The sequence below is a fragment of the Rhagoletis pomonella genome, unplaced genomic scaffold (assembly GCF_013731165.1).
Source record: "Rhagoletis pomonella isolate Grant_MI unplaced genomic scaffold, Rhpom_1.0 Rhpom_scaffold_00007, whole genome shotgun sequence".
Taxonomy (NCBI): domain Eukaryota; kingdom Metazoa; phylum Arthropoda; class Insecta; order Diptera; family Tephritidae; genus Rhagoletis; species Rhagoletis pomonella.
This window is the reverse complement of record NW_023458561.1, coordinates 42,415,581-42,436,683: the sequence shown is the minus strand read 5'-3', so window position 1 is coordinate 42,436,683 and position 21,103 is coordinate 42,415,581. Positions and strand designations below refer to the sequence as shown.

At 36.3% G+C, this 21,103-nt stretch overlaps 1 protein-coding gene across 1 annotated transcript in view; it reads left to right on the top strand.

The window, feature by feature from the left end:
• Positions 1-628: 628 nt before the first annotated feature.
• Positions 629-21,103, top strand: part of LOC118742861 — a 126,232-nt gene continuing 105,757 nt past the window's right edge. The window contains exon 1 of the mRNA XM_036475264.1: positions 629-658. The gene's annotated coding sequence lies outside the window, so the exon portion shown is untranslated. The remainder of the gene's footprint in view (positions 659-21,103) is intronic.

Here is a 21,103-nt window from a genome sequence, read left to right as displayed (position 1 = left end):
GCAAGTCTAAGGCGCAGTCAGCCACTTAACTGCTTAGATGTTTTTTTATTGGTGTTGTTGTTGTTTTTATTGTTATTGTTGACTGTTAGCTGCAAGCTGTTGGCATTAGCTGATCAGCTCGGTTGCGCAGTGGTCAGCGTGGTTAACTGTTTTTGCAGCAGCAAAATGGAAAATTAAGTAAATTAAAAAGTTATACAAAAACAAAAATAGGTACAGGTATGTGAGTGTCATTATACATGCATACACACAAATTGAGCCAGAAGTACTTGTGTTTGTGTTTTATGTATTTACGTGTGTGTATGAGATTGCTGATTTGCTTGCAACGTTACACCCAGCAAGTGGGCAAGTTACTTAGTTTAGTTGTCAGCTCTCTAGCAGCAACTGGTTTGCAAGAAAAGCCCACAGTCAAACGCACATACTCGTATATGCGCAAGCTCTAGCAACTGCAGTAGCCACCAAATGTATCAATTACATTTTTTTTTATTCTTGCAACAAGCTTAAAAAACAAATGTTTATAATGTTTCGCTGGCGCTCACCTACTAATATAAATTTGTTTTCGCTGTTTATTTTGTTTCTTTGCAGGTATGTAATTGTAATTGGACAACTGGCACTTGCCCTAGAGGAACATTGACATTGAAGGTTAACGGTATCAAATTTGGTAATTAAATCATCTATACAAATATTTAGTTAAACAAACATTTTTTGTTGTCGTCAAAAAAAAAAAAAAAATGTTGTTGACAGTTTTTACACATGTACTTACATACTCACTTAAGCAGTTAGTTAATGCAAGCTCACTTAGTGCGCGTTATGGTATTTTGATATCCCTATTGTTAACAATGCAAGCAAATATGTTGCACATGCACGCAAGGTTACGCTGATGCTAATGCTAACTTCTAACCTTCTGCTCATTATACATGATTGGTGTAATTGCATTCTAAGCATTTCGGCTGAGTTCGGAAAAGTATGTCTGTATGTAGTAGGAAAGTTATTTGCTGCTATTTTGAAAAGAGTCGACCACAATTACATAAATACCAGTTTATATGTAGCTGTAGCCGGATAAAACAAAATCCTAGCTGTGAAATTGGGTTTATAAAGATTTGATATGTCACTACTAGTCGTAGAATGTTATCCTATTCCAGAGTGTCTATATTCCAAAAGAGTTTTCTAAGCCTCCACTTTTAGGTACATACTATGTATACTGTTTTCTCTTCCACTTCGTGATTAGTGCAAATCCTTTACAAATGTAAAATTTTAGATTTCTATAAATTTTCTCCATTCAGATCGATTAATAAATATTTTTTTGTTGAGTAAATAATAAAATATTCATGTTTAGAGTGAATGCGCCTTATCCTTTCGAAGTAGTACTTGTCCTCATAAAGATTATGAAAGCTCTTCAGTCATACCATTTCATACTTCGATTTGCAGTCTTTATCCATTCCATTTCAGACTTAAGTAAATCATGAACTCTTTTCAATGTTCTTTACGTTGATATTTTGGGATTTGGACATTTAGAATTTAAGTGGTTTGTATAATTTTTCTCTGTTCAAGGAAGAAAAACTTTATTCAAGGCTCTTCACGGAGACTATTTTTAGACTAGAAAATTTTCGATTTGAGCGTTTCCTCTATTCAAGCAGCAACTACTCTACTCAATACTCTGCACATGGACTATTTTGGATTTTAATATAAAAATTGATTTCATAACTGTTTTTGGATAAACTTCTGACTGTGGCGCCATATCCAAGGTATCCAATTTACTCTGAGAAAATAGAATCAATTCAAAAACAATTCATACTTTTTGCTTTAAGAAATTTCCATTGGAATTCTCAATATAACCTTCCACCTTATACGAGCCGATTAGAACTTAGTAATCTTCTTGCAGTTGTCAGTCGCAGGGAAATTTTTGGTACAATTTTTATGGTTAAATTACTGACAGGCTCAATTTCAAGTCCGCTTCTTTTTGGTGAAGTTAGCCCCCCTTCCCCCCGGTATCAAGACACTTTTGTTCCCTATTTTTTAAAACTTATAAAACTAATTTTGAATTAAACAACTGAATAACCATTGCTTGTTGTAGTTCCAATCTGGTTTTCCGTCAAGGCACTTCGTCTAATTTTATAGAAACGTATTTATCAAACAGGTACTAACAAGTTCAATGTGCAGACACAATTTCTTAATGCATAAAATTTTTTTCCCTGTCATTTTTCACTGCTCTTAAAATGCTTATATGTATTCTACTAACTATAAGCCAATGATACTCAAATCTACTACTCGCGACCAACTGAACTTGGGGAAGACCTTGTGCTTCGGTTAAATGAAGACCCAAGGATAATACATATCGCTAGCTTAGAAAGAAAAGTTGCTAAGTCCCATTTTAAAAATTTTACAGGAGAGGAAAAAATCTTCCTATAGCCATTTTCTTTAACTATTTCGCAAGACTTTGAATCAAACATTTTGCGCGTTTAAAGCAAAGCAAAACTCCATAAGAATCAGAAGGATTCGATATTTATTAAAAGACGTCGTATTATTTTGGCCTTATCGGATTTGTGGTGCTTCTTTTGGACTTAGCAAATTTTCCTTTTATTGCTTATGAAGAGGAAAAAATAAAACAAATACCTTTATAATTTTCGAAACGATGCGTATTCAATTTCTTTAGCCTCCTATATCAAAATATGAGTTTTCATAAAAAGTGGACTTAGCAACTTTTCACTCTAAGCTAGCGATATGTGTGATAAAACAAATCTCATCTGCTTAAATGCCGCCAAAATGTAGGTTATACATATATCTCCTGATTCCTTTTGGTCTATGCTGTCTATCGCCAATTTTATTGGAGTGACCGAATTGAAGTTTCGAACCGTTGTGGCTAATCTGAGCTTTGAAACTAATTCTCGTTGAATTGCATAGATCACATGAACCATTGTATGTCTAAAATATAATTTATTCAAAGAAAACAGTGAGAGGAGTTTTAAATAATGCTGCAAGATTTATATATTCCTAAAGAAAATTTTACCTTATATCATTAATGCGTTGATATTATTTTCAGACTTGCCAACGAAAATTACTTAAACAATATTTTATTCGTATTCAAATTACTCAGAAACCGCAACCATATCAACTATACCGTAAATTAAAATTTGTTCAATCGTCTTGAATTGTAATAATGTTGTCCCTAAATACCAAACATTAACAGCCTGCAGATTATTTCCTCTTAGTGCTTTCAGAATATGGAAGTACTACCAAGTAAATGTCTAAATTCGATTCAATGCTTCAAAACAGCAGTTGAAAATCTACTACAAAAATAACTGTCCACTGTCCTTTTAAGTTTTTGTCTGTGTTCTATCCTTTAGCATGTATAGCATGTAGTTCCTTTACTTACTTATATTAGTCTTAGCTTAAGTTTAATCGTGTAAAAGAAATTTTTGTTATTGGTACGCTTAACGACTTCATGTTTTACTGTACTTACAAAGTAAATAAATAAAATAAATGAAAATGAAATATTTTCATTTTGGATTTCTAAGTTGTATCTTAGTTTGTAGCAAAATTTTACTCTATTTCCATACCAAGGATATTTGAAAAAGAAAAAATGTGTCAGAAGTCTTAAGCCATAAATAGATAAGCGTTTTTTTTTTTGTTTTTCATTTTCATTTTTAAACATAAAAAAACCGGTCGTTGACCGTGTCGGTAAATTTAAATTTTGTTTTCATTTCATCACCTAATAGCTATTATTTATTTTTTTTATTTTACTACAACAAATTGCTTGATTATGATGGTAATATTATTATTGCTTTCTTTTCTTCAACAATCATAAACGATAAAGTGGAAATAATTACAAACAGATGTCTGCAAGGTCTGCCTTTTTTAATAACAAGGTACGACTACATAGTTCATGCGTGTTTGTATCTGTAAGATTGCATGATTGTTTGTCTGAGCGCGCAAAGGCAAAGCAATCAATTTTTATGAAACCGATTTCACAGCCCAAAGCAGCAGAGAAAAGTCCAACTTATAAAAACGGTAGACCGCAACTTTTTTTGTAGAGGAAATTAAAAAAAAGAGGGCCAATGAAAAAAATCATAATAAAGAAAGCGAATTAAAGCATTTGATGAAAAATCGTTCAAATGCAACATGAAAAAAAAAACAAATCGAAGACATTGTGTGGTTCTTGAATGGAAATAAGAAATGTAAGTGCATGCGAAGTAGCAGACGCTTTTACTTTCATCACAAAAAGGTGAGTAAAGGTCTTTGCTCTTTTTCGCTGTTGTTGTTTTGTTTTAATTTTTTCTGTTTAATTTCGTTTGTGGTTGCAATATACACTTTTTTATTAGTTGTTTTTTAATAGCGCAATTTTACGTCACAAAATTACAGTTTTCTCTCCTCAATTAGTAAACTCTTTTTATTTATGTTGCTCTTAGAGATTTTGTATTAATTTTTTATTTTTTTTCATTTAATAGACAACTTTTTTTTACTCTGGGAGCAGTTAGCTTGCATTTGATAAAATAAATGTTGGCATTTAGTGGAAGCTAAATATATGCGCATGTATGTGCGTATGTAAATTTTCAAGGTGACAATGTTGAAAAAGACCAATGGGGGACCACTTCTGCAAGCCATAAGATGATTTTGTTATGAAGAAAGGAAGGAGATTAGGCTAGGCTAGACTGGTTAGCCACTCGCAGAGACTTTTTACGTTCACAGCGTTACTACAAAAACTGCCGAATTCCATACTAAATCTATTGGAAACAGTAGCGATTTTGAAGAGCATCGCAGTCCACTTAGTGAAATAGAAAAACTTCTTAGAGAAGTATTTTATATATGTTTCCAGAATAGGTGCAGACCCTACTCCAAGGAAATTAAAACGAAGCCGGTTACTTATGAAGGTCCCGAAGCCATTTCATTCGTTCCAATTCTCCTGAGATTTCGACGCTTTTTGAAAAAATAGTGTGCATTGACAATATCTCTATTACAACCTGGCTGTCAATATAAAATTCATTCGCCCATTTATTCGGTTACTTCTTAATAGTCGAAAGGTCTCCTTTGTGGCAAGAGCTTCTGCCGAGCCAATGTACTTTTGCATGCCAAGAGCGCCATAGAGACTTTATTTTCCTTTTTCTCCATGTAGAGATTCCAAGCCAGTTCGCTACAGAGCGACCAGAGAAGAGAAAATATGGGAAAGTTTTTCATGTTAATTTTTTGTTCTTTCGCAGTAGAAAAATTTTGCAAAAGTGTTGACGCCCAATAAAACTTCAATTATCCCTTTCACTAGCAGGGGAGCTCAACCAGCCACCGACGGGAAGCCCTTTCGTACTTGCTGTCCATATCAACATATGAAATTGCTGTTGATGAGAGAGAGATAGAAGCAACGGCAACGTCACCATCATGCGGCGGTGAGTTTTCATTGACACGAAAATCCCATAAGTCGCTGTCGTGTCAGCTGTCAGGGTCTACGATTTTACGTCGGTGGATGGTTGAGTTCGAAGCAGCAATGAAAGCACTCATGCTACATAGAAAAAGTATTTTCAAAAAAGGCAACTTTGTCGGACATACTTAATTATGGAAAAGGAAAGATGCCATCATGGATAAAATCACCGTCACGAACCAAATTAATGCCATTCTAAGCTTCACGAAGAAGTAAAAGAGCATATTTCCTACTCGTAAAGATTGAAGCAGCACCTTAGCAGCAGCTGCACGACGTGTCACAAAATGATATACCGGTGGTTTCAAAACACCTAACGACGTAGGTGTGGGTGTTGTAAGAACGCGATTCTGTTAAAGTGGGGCGAATTCCCCATTTATTGAACCCAACCGAACGGATTCCCAAAAAAATTACATTAGACAAATCTTTACAAATGGGCGAAATCCTGCACTACCAGCCATTGCAACAGTTAAGAGGGATACCATCACGCAAAGAACTTCCTTTGCTTCAGTTACAAAAGAGCCCGATCTGCTACGTAGAAAAACCTCTCTAGTAAAGGCATTTGCAGATTCTGTTTTAAAAAGGTGGAATCAGTAGAACACCTTAGTGCCACCTGCTCAACATTAGCTCAGCGATGTCGACTCAATAGAGATTTTGTAGCAGGAGCTATTACAATTCTGGTGCACATTAAACAACTAAACTAGAAATAGGGGGCACAATAAATTAAATCTGGTCACATTACAAAAGGCCTGTTGACGTACAACTACCACTAACACCATACACCTATATTTGTTGATAATTTCCACTGCGTAATTTAGCTCATATTTATTAACGGCGTAACGCAAAACATCGAACCCTTACCGGAAAAAAAGGCGTAAGCGAAATTTTTTTTTTTAATTTTTCGTTTGATGCTGAAGTGTTTCTAGAGTATCTAGATGCATCTCTGCATCAAAAACAAAATTTTGAAAAAAAAATGTCGCTTGGCGGTTAGCGCTCGATATGTCCATTGACGCCGGGCTAACTAGCTACTTCTAAGAAGATCATACCTGGTTAAGCTTGCCCAACAAACTGTATGAAACAATTTATAAAATTTGTATTGGAATAGGGCGAAATTTTAAATACCCTTACCACACAGGACACTTATTTCCACTAAATCGTGAGCGCTCTTGGTTTCGTTGTACACCTATGGGTACCATATTGAAGATTCATTTTGCCATATCATCATTACTCATGCGTTCGTTATTAGGAATATTAGCTCAAAAATTTAATTATTGCAGCACAATAAAATAATAGTTAATTAAGACTTTTGATTATTGTTAGGTATGTTTTTTTTTGTTTACAGAAATAGTGAACTTTTTATATCAGGTTCGTTGCTTAAGTCTTTTGATATTCAGCCTTCAGTAGTAAGATTAACTGTGCACTATTGAGCAGTCACATGGTAATATTTCGGTCAACAGGTTATTGACTTTTCTTGTGTAATCAATAACTATAATTCCGTTTACCATATACATATATCGATTTATATGTAAACACAAAATTTAGATAGTAACTAAGTATGCATAGACGCAAGCGCCGCAAAAGCGGTGTACGTGCATAATTTACTTTCGGCACACGCTTACAAACCATGTTATTTAAAAAGTGCTATCTATAGCTGAAAAGCTGCCGAATGTGGGCTTTGGCTTGCTGATATGCGCCTGTCCGCCTTTTTCTTTTGGAATTAAAAAATTTTTGGCGCTGCTTGCCGATTACTGTTCGTTTCATTGCCATTTTGGCGTAATTCAGTTGACACGCATTTAACATTTTTTGCGCGTTGCCTTTAAATTTATTTTAATTTATTTTTAAATTAATGTTTTCGCTCTCTTTGGATTTTAAACTGAACTGTAAATATTATCTGAATGTGTGTGTGTGTTCTACGTGTTCGAGAATACGCGATCAACTCAAAATTCCACGCATGTCGGCACATTCGACCCAGTTCTGTGAAAATGCAGAATTTTTCTCATGTTTGCATGGTTTTGGCAGTTGTATGCAGGCCCAAATTAATTTTTGTTTTTTTTTTTTGATAGTTTATTTTTTTTTTTTGATTAATTGTTGGTACGTGTGTCAAAACAAAAGAAAAGTTACAAAAAAGAAGAAATCTAAAAATTTTATAAAAAAAAAAAATTAAAAAAATTTTAATGCAAGAAAGCTTAAAGTAAACATATTGCAGATGCTTCTGAACATAAAACAAATAATTCTAAGTAGAAATATTTACAACAAACGAAATGCTGGCAACATCGCATTCCTGCGCACAAACAAAAAACTGCACTCAGTGCCATTTACCACATGGCCTTTGGCATACAAAATAAATCACAATATTTCAAATGTTAAATACCAATAACAAATATTTTATTTACATACATACTCCTTCTGTTGTGTGTTGAATTTAAGCTATAAATTAAAAAAGAAACCCAGGTGACTGTAGACTGGGGATGGTTATATGAGTACGTATGTATGTTTGTACAAATGTGCATGTTTGTGGGTAGATAGCAAGCAAGCTTGTTACACCTAGAAGAAGCAAGCAAAGGGGCAAAGAACAAGATTAAAGAAGCATGATATAAAAAATATACAACTTGACAAGTTCTACGGAGTTTGTTTAGACATTTCAGTTTAAAAATATCTATTCTTCATACAACAAATAATTATGTGTGCACATTAGCCTGGCCACTTTTGTGGCGTCATAGACTGGGAATGAAAAAAATGATCAACCCAAAAATTGTTTAAAGTGGAGAAAGAAAATTTTTTTGAAATTTTGCGTTGTTTTTCATTGTTTCTCTTTAAACACTGCATACAATCCTGTGTATGTTTAAATACTGTGTAAAACTAACTCAATTTGGGAAAACTAAAAACTAATTTTTTTTTGTGTCGCTGCACTCACGCAAGGTAAAAAAGGCACATCATCTCCCGTTAGAAACTTTTTTCAGTGTAGATGGTTACCCTGAATGTCAGTTGGTTGCTTAAAATGGCAACTTCATGAAATGCTTGAGCTAGACAAGGATAAGTAGTAAAAATCATGCACTTTCACAGTGTTGAGTATAATATCAAATATATTTTGCCACGCAGAAGAGCAATATTTTTTGGAAGACACGAAATACCCATACAATCGACCGCTTGGTGGCTCACAAGGGTACGGAAATATACCGCTGGACTTAGACAGTATATTCAATGTGGATTTCATAGCAGTTCTTTTGAACTACAACAAGACCGTTAGATTTGCAGGCACTCGCATTATTTAATCGGCTGTTGGCAAACACACCTCCAAGCTGTTTATATTACTCTAGTCTGCTCAGAAATTCCTGAAGAAATTAGGTACTCGAGGTATTCGAGTTTTGTCTCTACTACGTCAAACGCTGAACTTGAAAGAGGTACTATTCTGGATGACTTTCTCGGTCGAAAACTCATTAATCTCTTGATACCGTTACCGAATTTATGAGATTGTTATCAAATATATATTTTAGTAGAATCATTGTAAAGCGATTACCCCGGAACGCTCATTTTCAATCAAAATGCTGAAAGAGCATTTGACCAACATTTCAAATAAAACGAAATATTTATTTTCCGATTTCGAAACTCAAGCTTATCATACGACGTTAAATTTATGAAACACAATAACTGCATTTTAACACGCGAATAAAAAGAACCTCACTAAATCCTCCAAGTTCTCGACTCAAATAAGAAAAACTTTCAATACATATTAGCAATTTGTTACTTACTTCAACTCAAATGTTAAATTTATTATACAATAAATTTTCATTTGCAACAACAATGCATGTGCAACCAAATTAGATCAAGAAAAGGAAAAGAATGAGGTATGGCAGATATGAAAGAAAAAGCGCTCTTGGCTATTGGACCACTTGTCTTTTTGTCTCTAAACGTCACATTTTTTTTTTTTTTTTTAAGTGTATTAAGTTTTTCCGAATACCTACGGTCTCACGTTGGTGTAAATTATTTAAAAAATCTCGTTTAAAACAATCGCCATTAGTATTGTATTTGGTGGTCTATAGTAAAATTTTCTGGCGCACATTTTATCTCGAACATTTCAACCCACCATTTCTCACACGTGTGGGTCGTGTCTGCCCTTATTTTTAAATATCAAAAAAATAATTTTGGGGTCGTTGGGAGGGTTAAAATATTCAACACATTAGCTCGTACTCGGCAAATACAATATCACGTATAAGATACACCAAAAATTTCGCAAACGAGCAAAATTATATAATTTTTTCGGATTGTTACTGAATAAAATTAACACAAAAACTTTTTTGATTCCCAAAATAAACTTAGTAAAAAAATAGACACACGACACGTATTTTCAGCGGTAGAAGCCGAAATTAGTAGCTTTATTTTAAGCCTATTTGCTAGAGCTTCTCAAATACACATTGTGCTCAAAAAGTGATTTTTTGTGAATTGACAATTCTGCGTCAGTGTCGTGGAGCAGACTATCAATCCATAGAGTGGGAAATTTGCTTGACATAATTCAAAGGACAATCATCGTGTGCTGTACGGAAGCTATTTTTACAGCGACGAGTGGTGCTCCAGATACATAATCCATGAGTCTGCAGATGTTAAAAGTCAACCGGAGGGACAAAATAAATAGATGTTACCCGGCGTTAAATGGTACGAGGTGGAAATTTCTGGTGGAAGAAATAAAAGTACTGTCTCTCATTTTTCATGATGAGGAGGCAAATAAAAGAGTTTGGCCTCTACATGTACAATAATGTGTAATTTTTTGAGTGGGGTTGCCACCTTTTTTAAAAATTATAAGCTTCCATTTTTTTGCGAGTTGGGTGCCACCTATTTAAAAACTACTGCCTTATATGCAATACGTCAAAGCATTTATTGTTAATGACATCAGATTTACACAGTTCAATCAAATTGAAAAACTGAGGTGTTAAATGAAAGGGCTTGTCCTTTGAATGCGAAATAATGTTTGTTTTTTCGAAGAGGGCTGCCACCTGTGCGACAAATTATAAGATTTAGGATGTTCGTTGTGTCACAAGAAATTAGGTGTCCAATATAAGGGCTTGGTCTACACATGTATATATTTTTTAGTAGGGTTGCCACCTATTTAAAAATTATAAGATCCGCACCGTACGTTGGATTAAAAAATTAGGTACCAGTGGTTGCCATTAATTTATAAATTATTACCTCCTATATAATATGCGAAGGCATTTTGTATTAATTACATCGAATTTACACAGTTCTTTAAATTTTCATACTTAAAGCATTTGTAATTTACCGCTTTTAAAGAAGAAAATCAATTTTATGTCCTTTTTGATAGAACTCAACGAATTATTGCGCGCGTTCTACAAAAAAATATGTACATACATATTTACATTTTTTGTACCTTCCCAGTCAGTAAAGCAAAATCTTGTAACCCTTATACCTTTGTTAGTTTTGTATGTACATAGAAACTCAGCCAGGCAGCAACAGCATCCAACAACAAGCGCTTGACAAGCGATCGGCAACGTTGTTGGCTTATTGACATACTATAAATCAATAATTTGAGCAGTGGCAGCCATTTTCTTGTTTTTTTTTCGTTTTTTGTTCAGTCCTGTGCATTTGTTATTGGCGCGGCATGCCGTGGCATGTAAAACCATCCAACAACAGCTGCAGTCGCATGCATTACAAAAGAATTTTTCACAACTAGCAAACTTCTTAAACTTCCAGAGGTGCCCTGTTGCATGCAATTTGAAGCAGTGCAGTGAACAATGTGGTGGCTGGTGGTAATGGTAGCACTGCACTTATTGCTCGCCTTCTTGCTACTTGCTAGCATTGTTATCGATTGCGCTCAGTTATGTATGTATGTTGTTCTAGCCATTGAACGTAGTTGTTGTGCTGTTGCTACATACAACGCGCCATACAATAATTGCAAACACGTGTTGTCCAAAACTTCGCTGCCACCCGCAACAACACCGCCACCACAAAGAGAGCAAAAGCCACTGCCACTGATTCACCGCCATCGCCATCGCTGTTGCTGTCGCTGTCGCTGTCGCCGTCAGGCAGCGCACTATGTGGCTCGCTTATGGTGCTTGGCTTTTTGTCGGTGCTGTGCTGTGCTGTGCTGTGCTGTGGTGTTTTCTGGTGGTGGCAATGGTGTTCTTGGCTATGACGGTGGCTAGCGAATTGCCCTCATTGTGCAGTGTTGCAGCATTTGATTACTTGTTGTACTTATTGTAATTGTTGTAGCTGCTAATCTTTATTATATTATGCTTTGTATGTGTGTGTGAATGTATGTATGTGCAAATAGCTTGTTATTGTTGGTGTTCTTACTTATTTTCCACGCCACACAATTTTCCAATTCAGTGCAGCGGCTGACTTCCCGCTGTTCGTGTGCATGTCAACTCACATTTGAAAACTTGCGCAGCGCCCTCGCTGGCGCTACCCTCGAATGGGAACAAAAGACTAAAAGCTACATTTTTGGGCGTTTCTCTTTTTAGTTTTTTTTTTTCTTTTAACTTGTCTTTTTTTACCTTTTTTCTACAATTTTAGCGCTTATGCATGTTGCAGCTAATTTAAAGTGCATTGACAATAAAGTGTTGCAAGCCAGCCTTGGTTTATGTATTTATTTTTACTTTTTGGTCAGTTATATGAGTATGTATGTGTATTTGTATTGTTTTCAGAGATAAATGAGCTGCAAGCGCCCACTGATTGTTTGGCTGAACGCGAACGGGGGCTTGGGAGCGCGCACACGCCATGGCGGCAGCCAATTTAATGTTGCCATTTAATTACTTTATAATGTGCTGCTTGCCGCATAAATGATGGCGCATACATGCTTGTAGTGTAGATATGCATTGTGTGTGTTTTGGCGTGCCCGAAAAAAAAGGCAATGAGTAGCAAACATTAGTAGTGATATAAAAAGGTAACGTTATCGCTAGAAAATTATGAAATATGTAACTACATAAAACAAAATGCATAAATTAATATAATAATTAATTTGTTCAGGCAATGAAAGTTTTCCATGTATTTTGTATGGAAAAAAGATTTGGTGGAAATGGTATAGAATTCTTTCAAAACAATATTTTTCGATGAGAAAACTTAGTTTCTCTTCAAGCGACTTTCAATAATAACACCCACTCGTTAATTTAACAATTTTTTAATGTCTTGGGCCAAATAAAGTAAAACGCAGTTTTCAGTTTTTCTCTCTGGCGTCAAGATTTTTTTTTAAAGGGTTTTGAAATTCGAAAGATTTAACACCGATACAAAAAAAGAAAAGTAAATAGTGTGCACCTTTCACTAGACCCACCTACCGACATGCATGTATTTTGACTCGTTGAATCTGAATCTGTGGTTCATGTGACTCGTACACCTCCAAAATTTCTAGTAAATTGCAAATTTTTTACCATTTTTTTCGGATTTTTGTGTGCCGGTTTAATTAATTCAAAAAATTATATTAACAAGTAGTTTTTATATAAAAAAAAAACAAAACCGACTTCAATTCTCATATAAAAATTTACGATGATCGTTAATTTCTTCACGATCCAATTAGAAAAGCATTATGAGCACGAAATTAAAGAGGCAATTCTTGAGAATTAAAAAAACTAAAGTTTCTCGATTCACAAAAACGAATAGGTATTGAAAATACCCTTTCAGTTAATTAAATTTTGTCACGCTAATAAAGTTAGATGAAGGAAATTCGGGGATGAGTATATTAATCCTTAACCCTCATTAGACCTTACGGTCAAAATTTACCATTTCTTAAATTTCAATCCGATCAATCCAATATTTTTGAGCCAAATGTGGAATGCACAGCAGACTTGCATGCAAAGACCACTACAATGAACTTACGAATCTGAATAAAACCAATGACAAACAATTATAAATGAATCAGCTCAATAAATTATTTTTTTGATCCAAACAACCGCTAAGTTTCGCAGGATCAAAAATGACCCCCAAAGATAAATTTGGTTTGTAATTTAAGAGACTGATGTGCGTTAATATATATTTTACCAAAAAATAAATATTGAATATTTTCAAGGATACTCAGGGTTGCACTTTCAAAAGAACAATTTCAATACCTTTTCGTCCCGTATGCACCAACAAATTTAATTTGTTTTATTTCTACAGAATTTTCTCTTTCTGATTACCGACCATTTATTTGAGCTGAGTGTCGTACAAAGTGAGTTGAAAATATCCAATGGCTTCTTTGCCCACATCTACTTTCATCGCTTGTGTATGGGGTCCTGTTTTATCTTGATTGTATAGCGCGATAGCTCTTTAGCTCCAGCTATTGAGCATGAAACAAGAGTTTTAAAACAACTGAGGTTAAAGTATCTCATCTCATATAACGAGGGTTAATAAAAATATATTTGTTTTTTTTTTTTCTTTATACGCGACTAAAGTGCTTTCAGTACGTACAAATTACTCCCATTTTCACCGAGTTCTCCCTTTCTAATACGATTTTGCATACTAAACGCTTTCTCGTAGATGTATACATAAGACTGCTCGAAAATGGTTATAGCTCCAATTTTAAAACAATTACAAGCGCAGCACGCCAATACATAAATCCTAAAGTTCCTTTGCACAAACTGATTTATTGGCTTATTTGCATGTTAAATGTTTTCTTGTTTTGTTATCACTCGCGTCCAAGCACACACTCCTACATACATTACTATATATATACATATGTATGTATGCATGTATCTGCCAGCATAAATAGAGTGTCCCTGTGTGGCAAGCTAAGAGTAGAGCATTTCGCCGAGACCATCTCCTCTAAATACATATGCATATATATAGATATACATATACATATGTATATATGTATGTATGTCACTAAATGTTACACGCATTAAATTCTTATTTCATGCACACTTAACCCACCAGCGACTACATACATACATACTTCTATGCCGTATTCTATGCGAATGTAATTTTCCGCAAGAGTTCATGAAAAAATTGCTTATTGCCATTTTTAGTGAATGCGGTGCTGCTTGATATAGAAATTACCATTTCTATAACCATTACAATTACCATTACAATTACCATTACAATTACTATTACAATTTCCATTTCTATTGTCATTTTTGTACATCGCGAAGAAAAGTCAAGCTTTGACTTGATATTTGCATGTTAAAAAGCAGAACAATTGAGAGCACTCCTCGAAGTGAAATTGCGTTCTTCCCAACAACTCTTCTCAGCCCATTAAATGTTTTCGTTCTTCTTCTTCTTCTACCTCTGAACTCCATCGACCACTTACGAAGCAATGGAGTCGACCAATTTGATGTCCATAATTGCATGCAAAGTGACTAATACAACAAATTGTCGCAAATTTCAAGCATTACGCTAAAGAACACAGCAACAACAATGACAACAACAAAGTAATTGTATGCATGAAACAGGCATTCAAATTTGAATAAATACAACTGTACAGCATGTAATTGAGAAGAAATTGCAAATGAAAACAAGGCCGCATGTGTGGAAGGAACACACATGCCACAAGCGGTTCACTTGGCCGCACGGCGCCCACTTTGCTTACCACCACATTATGCTTTGAGGCTGGCGCTGCAGAGCCCCCCCCATGCTACTGCAAAGCGTCTATTATGTAGAAGAGATTCTGCGAAAGACGACTTGGCAAGCGTCTGCCTTGTGGCAAATTCGCACAACGCGCTGCTAACGGTATTCTTAAACTGTTATGAACTTGACTAAAATGGCGTCAACGCCGACCCCACAACGGCCAGCAAAAGCAACAAAAACTGTTACGCTGCCATAGACTAATTGAAAATTGCAATGGGAAGCGAAAATCGACTGCAAAGGCAAAGAATACAACAATGTGTAGCGGAAAGCATTAACGAAAATCCTACTTTATACACGTAACAAGTCAAGGCGAAGCTGGTAGCTGCGGCTGCTCTCGTAGGCATGCAGAGAGTATGTGTAATAACGGCAGGTAGTATGTGTAGTTAAGTACCATTATGGCCGTAAGTGAATGCGAAAAAGAAGTTTAGTTCCCAGCTTTCGTCAGCGCTCAAGGGTAGTGAGTGGCATCGGTTTTGCCTTGTGTTGGCCAGCTTAATGATTATGATGTTAATGGTGATTGTGTGATGGCGGTGGTAGTGGCGATGGCGAAGGCGATGGCGATAGCGGCGTCGGCGGCTGCATGCAACAATTGCTGTTGGCAACCAAATGAGTTGCTGGCAAATTTAATTTGTATAATGCTAACGTTGGTAATGATGAGAATAGCGTTGTTGTTGTTGTTGTGCGGCGTGGAGTTAGCAGCTGTTGCTGCGGGCTAAGCCGGTGGGAGAACATTTCAATTTCACCGATTTCTCACGGCAGCATCAGCGGTAGCATACTTACTACTTATATGTAGTATCTTAATGAATTGATAAAAGTATATATGTATGTGTATATCAGCAGCAAAATGATGTAGGTATGCCTCGCAGTTTAATAGTTATCGATGCTGCAGTTAGCTATTGAGCACTAATTTTCTCGTACTTTTAGAGAATATTTTTGTGAAGTCTATACTAATTGATAAAATTTTCCATAGAGATTAAATAGTACCCAAATTATGAAACCAAGTTACGGACATAGAAAGCTCCTTTCTAAAGCCAAAGTTTAGCACAAAATTTTTTTTTTGGCGTAACAGCTCTATGTGAACCAACTGGACAAATAATTAGAAACTAGTGAAGATTAAGTACTACGGTCATATTAAACTCAGCCACAGCATGTACCAGCACGTATCCAAAGCTGCCATTTCACTTAAATCGCTCCCTATCAGCTGATAAGTATACTTCCGAATAACTTGGGGAAAATGTAGAAAACTATATCGATACCTGAGTGAAAGAAAGATCGACCTATCTCGGCCTACCTCGGAAAACTTTTCATAAACATCCTATTTTATAATTAGGTTCAAAAATGCCGTTTCTGAGCTGCTGATTCAAATACGCTCTATTCCAACATATTTTCAATACATTTTCAGTTAACATTGGATGCCTTTGAACCTAATTCTGAGATAAGGCGTTTCAGAAAAGTTTTCTGAGTTAGGGTTTCTTCAATCAATTTCTAAAACAAGGCATTCTTCAACCAAATTCTGAGATAGGGCGTTTCAAACTGGCAACTGGCTGTCGAGATAGGTCCTTCTTCCACTCAGGTATCTATATGTGATTTTCTGAATATCTGACAATACGTGAGGGTAAAGAACAATAGCTTTGTGTCCTGGATAAATAGTACGATCTGACTTTAGAGAGTACGAAACACATGCAGGACAGTCCCTACTGCTTTGAAACATAGTTATAGATGAACTGCTTTCCAACCAACAGAAGGGAGCCTCACCGACCGACCACTATTCTCTCCCCGGTAGTAAAAATACGTAGAACTTACGACTCACTTGCGATCTTGTACCTACCTCTGTGAGAAAATTATCCGTAGTAGATTACCGTGTGTCCACGCAGCTACCATAGATAGATTATCGAGACATTCCACAGGAGCTAAAACTGTGAACCAACTGAGAATGTCCTCAATTGTTGAAAGTCACCAGCACTTTATCGGAATAAAGCTTCGAAGCCAAGAATAATTTTACAGTCGATCCCAAAGCGTGGTGCTCACTCCAAGCTTCCTAAGCCGCCAGAGGGAGTTTCACTAATCTCCTTAGCTGCGATTGCTCGATATTGGCGTCTGGTAGGTCGATTGGAAGCTCTAATATTCGTCACGCAAAACAGCAATTGCCTATAATACTCTTAGTTATCCATACTGGCTTCTGTAGATAAAAACTGTTAGTGTGTTCGCTTAGTAAGCGGAAAATTTTTAGAGTGACTAATCGAGCTTGGGTCTTCCGTATGCTGGGCCACAGTTAGGCGAAAGGAGATTGGAAATTAGCTTTAATCGGTCCATAGTTTAGCATACAGAAATATTCTGCTGCCGCTTAGGCGATTACTGCGACAATCAAGAAGCAAATACATACCTTGGCCCACGGTAGTTGGTGTAGATCGCTTGGTACATCAGCATATGCTGTCTGTTAGTTAGTGCTCGCAAACGCTTAGCTGCTTAGAATTTGATGTTCTTTGCCATTTGTGCTTCATCGTATTTGCTGCGTCACGACAGCGCAGATTACTGACAATCTCTTCCAATACGAATGTACGATTTCATAAAAACGTATCGCCTTCACAAAAAGTACTTAACATTTAAGTTTTAAAAAATCCCCTTTTTTCTAAAGCAAAAAAAAAACGTTGTTCTAAAACTTAAACAAAAAGTTCCAGCAGTAATGTGAGGGTACAGCCCACACACCGATTTATCGTTATATGTATGTATGTATAATGGAATCGATATTTCATTTTAATTTTGTAAAGTGGGTTTTGTTTTTTTTTTTTTTTTAAGAACCTTATACAAAAAAAAGCACAGGCTTTTCCCTTCATACTACATACATATACATACGTAAATACGTAAATATGCATGTACCTATGTTAACGTAAGGAACTTAATTATGACTGCTTTATACGAGTAGATAATAGACACAAAGCCGTAAAAAAAAAAAACAATATTTGATTTATTTCCACGGGTTAAATGGACTAATTGCGTACCATTATTCATTACAATAAATGAGCCCACTTCAAAAGCCATTATAACATTCACTTTCGTGTTTATGTAAAATTTCTAAGCAGCGCTCACCAAACGCACAACATATTTACTATGCTCGTACACAATCGATGGCCTAATTACTTCCTGAAAAGCACATTGCCGCAGCCATTAGAACCGCATGTTGCAGCATGGAGCGAAAGCGTGCCAGGCATGTACGTACTCTATGCTGCAGAGGCATTTTGATACGCTTTGAACACTTTGATCACATTGAGACGTCTATGCTTATAAGCATTCAGCGAATTTCGTGTTCTACAACAAAAACGTTTTATATGTTGTGTTGTGTTGTGCGGCTGGAACTTTGATGGTAAATTTTGCTCTTTTATTGTCCAGTCCAGCAAAAGCGTGTTTGTGCTATCTTTGTTTTGCTGTTGATGTTGTATATATTATAAAACAGTCAGAACTTAATCAACACATCATCAATAACAGTTGGACATCATTTGTTCATGTCAGCAGGATGGAACTGAGTACAAGTACAAGCGTAGCTGATGTTTCATTGGAGACATCACATATGTATGTATGTATGTACATAACAAAGGCTACTCTTTTTGGATATAAAAGCGCGCTTTTTAGTCAGTTCGGTGTTCGGTAGAGCCAACAACCGCGTGTATGTAGATACGCATTTTCAAATATTCAAACGACGTATTTAGCCCACGCACGCAGTGGGGTGCGGCAGTTTGGCTCAAAGCTCCACCTTCCAGCATTGTGACGCAGAGTTTAGAATTTCAATCTGATTTTCAAATCAAATGAATTGCCTGGATTGCAATGATTTCGCAATGCTAGCTCGCATTGGTGTGGTGATCGATTGAATGGATGGCACAAAAGGGCGCCTCCGACGCGCCAACATTAATCATTTGCAAAAATGTTTGTTGGCATGACTGAATGACTCTACTACATTCGAACAATGCGTCGCCGTTTGTGGCAGAACTTATACGCCGCGCGACTCATTCGATGTGCTCACTTTTGCTTAGGCAGTTGGGGTTCGCATATTTTTCTCCATGTTTTTGTTTGCAATTCAAGCGCGAAATGCAAATATTTTTTTTCTAATTTCGCACCATTGCTTTTCGAGTTTTACATACGACTGCTGTCCAGCTCTTGTCATGTGTGGTATATGTAGTTGAGTTTGTTTACATCAAACACTTTTTCGCTGATAATATGTTAATGAACTCAATGGTCATATCCGGGTTTTGAACACCATCATTACCACCAGCTGTGCTCGCACACATATTTAATTTCATTTGAATGTTCGTTTGTAATTTTTTTGCTTTTTTTAATATTTTTTTTATACACATAATGGTCAATCTTTTCTCATGTAAAGATATGCAATGATTTATATTAACTTTTTTATTTCAACGAGATTGATAGAAAACAATGATTTCAAGTGTGGTTTTGATCGTGCAATTGGTCACTGACCCTTTCTTTTTTATAAATTCTATGGTAGTTTACGTGATTTTAGGAAATCTGATCTTTCAGTTTCGAATATGAAAATCGCTTAGTACTAAAATCGCTAAGTGTTATTTGAATAGTTTCCTAAACATAAATTGAGGAAAGTTATAAATATTCAGAAATTTTTAAAATTAGATAAACTATTTTTTTATGGAAAAATTAGAATTTTATTTATGAATAGATACATAATGAATTTTCAAATTTACAATATTTTATTTTTATTTTATTTTATTTTTTTCAAATCAAAACTATTTGATACATACATATTTATTCATTTGTGTGGCTTTCGCTGATTTAGATGTTTCATTGTCCATACCTCCGCACCTACCCCAGCACAGGCATGCTGAGTGTTATTTTCGTACGTCGAGAGAGGACTTTACTTCACAATTTCGTACACAGTCCAAGGTAGAATTTGTTGGCAAGAGTGATTCTTCGTTGGATATCGATGCTGACATTATTTTCGGTGTTAATTCTGGTTCCCAAGTAAACGAAATTTTCTACTTTCTCGACATTATAACTGTCAACCCGGACGTTGGTTCCAAGGCGCGAATGTGCTGACCTCGGTGACCACCAGACCCAATCGCTTTGCTTTCTTATCCAACTTGGAAAAGGCAGAACAGATTTCAGTTCAGAACGGCTCAGAGAGGTCTTTCCCAATCCTGACGGAGCTGGTGGTATTGCTCAACGTCATTTTACACAGCCCGTATCAGTTCGGCAGGGATGCCAAATTCAGACATCGCAGCGTATACGCAACTCTTTTTAGTGCTGTCGAAAGCGGCTTTGAAATCGGCAAAAAGGTGGTGAGTGTCGATTCTTTTATCACGGGTATTTTACAGGATTTGATGTATTATGGATACCAGGTCTAAAGCCACATTGATAAGGCCCAACCAGTTTGTTGACGCTGGGCCTAAGTCTTTCACAAAATACGCTCGATAGACCCTATGCTTAGAGTGCTGATCCCGCGGTAGTTAGCGCGTATGGTGGGGTCACCTTTCTGGTAGATTGGCCAGAACACACTCAAACCTTCCGTAAGTCGCCCAACTCTCTGGTAAAATGTTCGTGCGCATTTCCTTTCGGCCAGTTCTTCGAGCTCTTCGCACTCACATATTTCCGCCTCTGTCTTCTTATTGCTGCAAATACTCCTCGCTCCGCTCTTCAGTTCAGTAGAACGATCCCACATGGCTCGCGCAGCTCAACTGCTTGACATTCCTCATCGTACTAGTTGTTTTTTTCAGGCTCGCTGAAATCCGACTACTTCTTCGGCGGCGGTACTTAATGACCGCGAGATGTAGTTCCCTCTGTTCCCTCTGTTCGCATATGTCGTTTTGTTGCAGAGTTCTCTCTGAGAGCAGGTGTGAGAGTCGAGTAGCGAATGCATTGGCCATCTGTGGCAACTGCAGCTTTTCGACGTTGAGCTTTCCTTGGATTTCTTTGGGCGCACATTTTTTGCTGCGGCGGGTACACCTTTTTCTGCAATACCGTCTGCTTAACAAAAGCGGCCACTTAGCTACATACTTTTTGATTTCGAGGACGTTAGCCCAACCTTCGACGGATGAATTATTCTCCGATTTTCTGCCTTCGATAACTGAAGAAAAGGTTTTTGTTGGGCAGCTTTTGCTAAGCAAAGCCCTTTATATTTTTCTCGGAGACACGGAG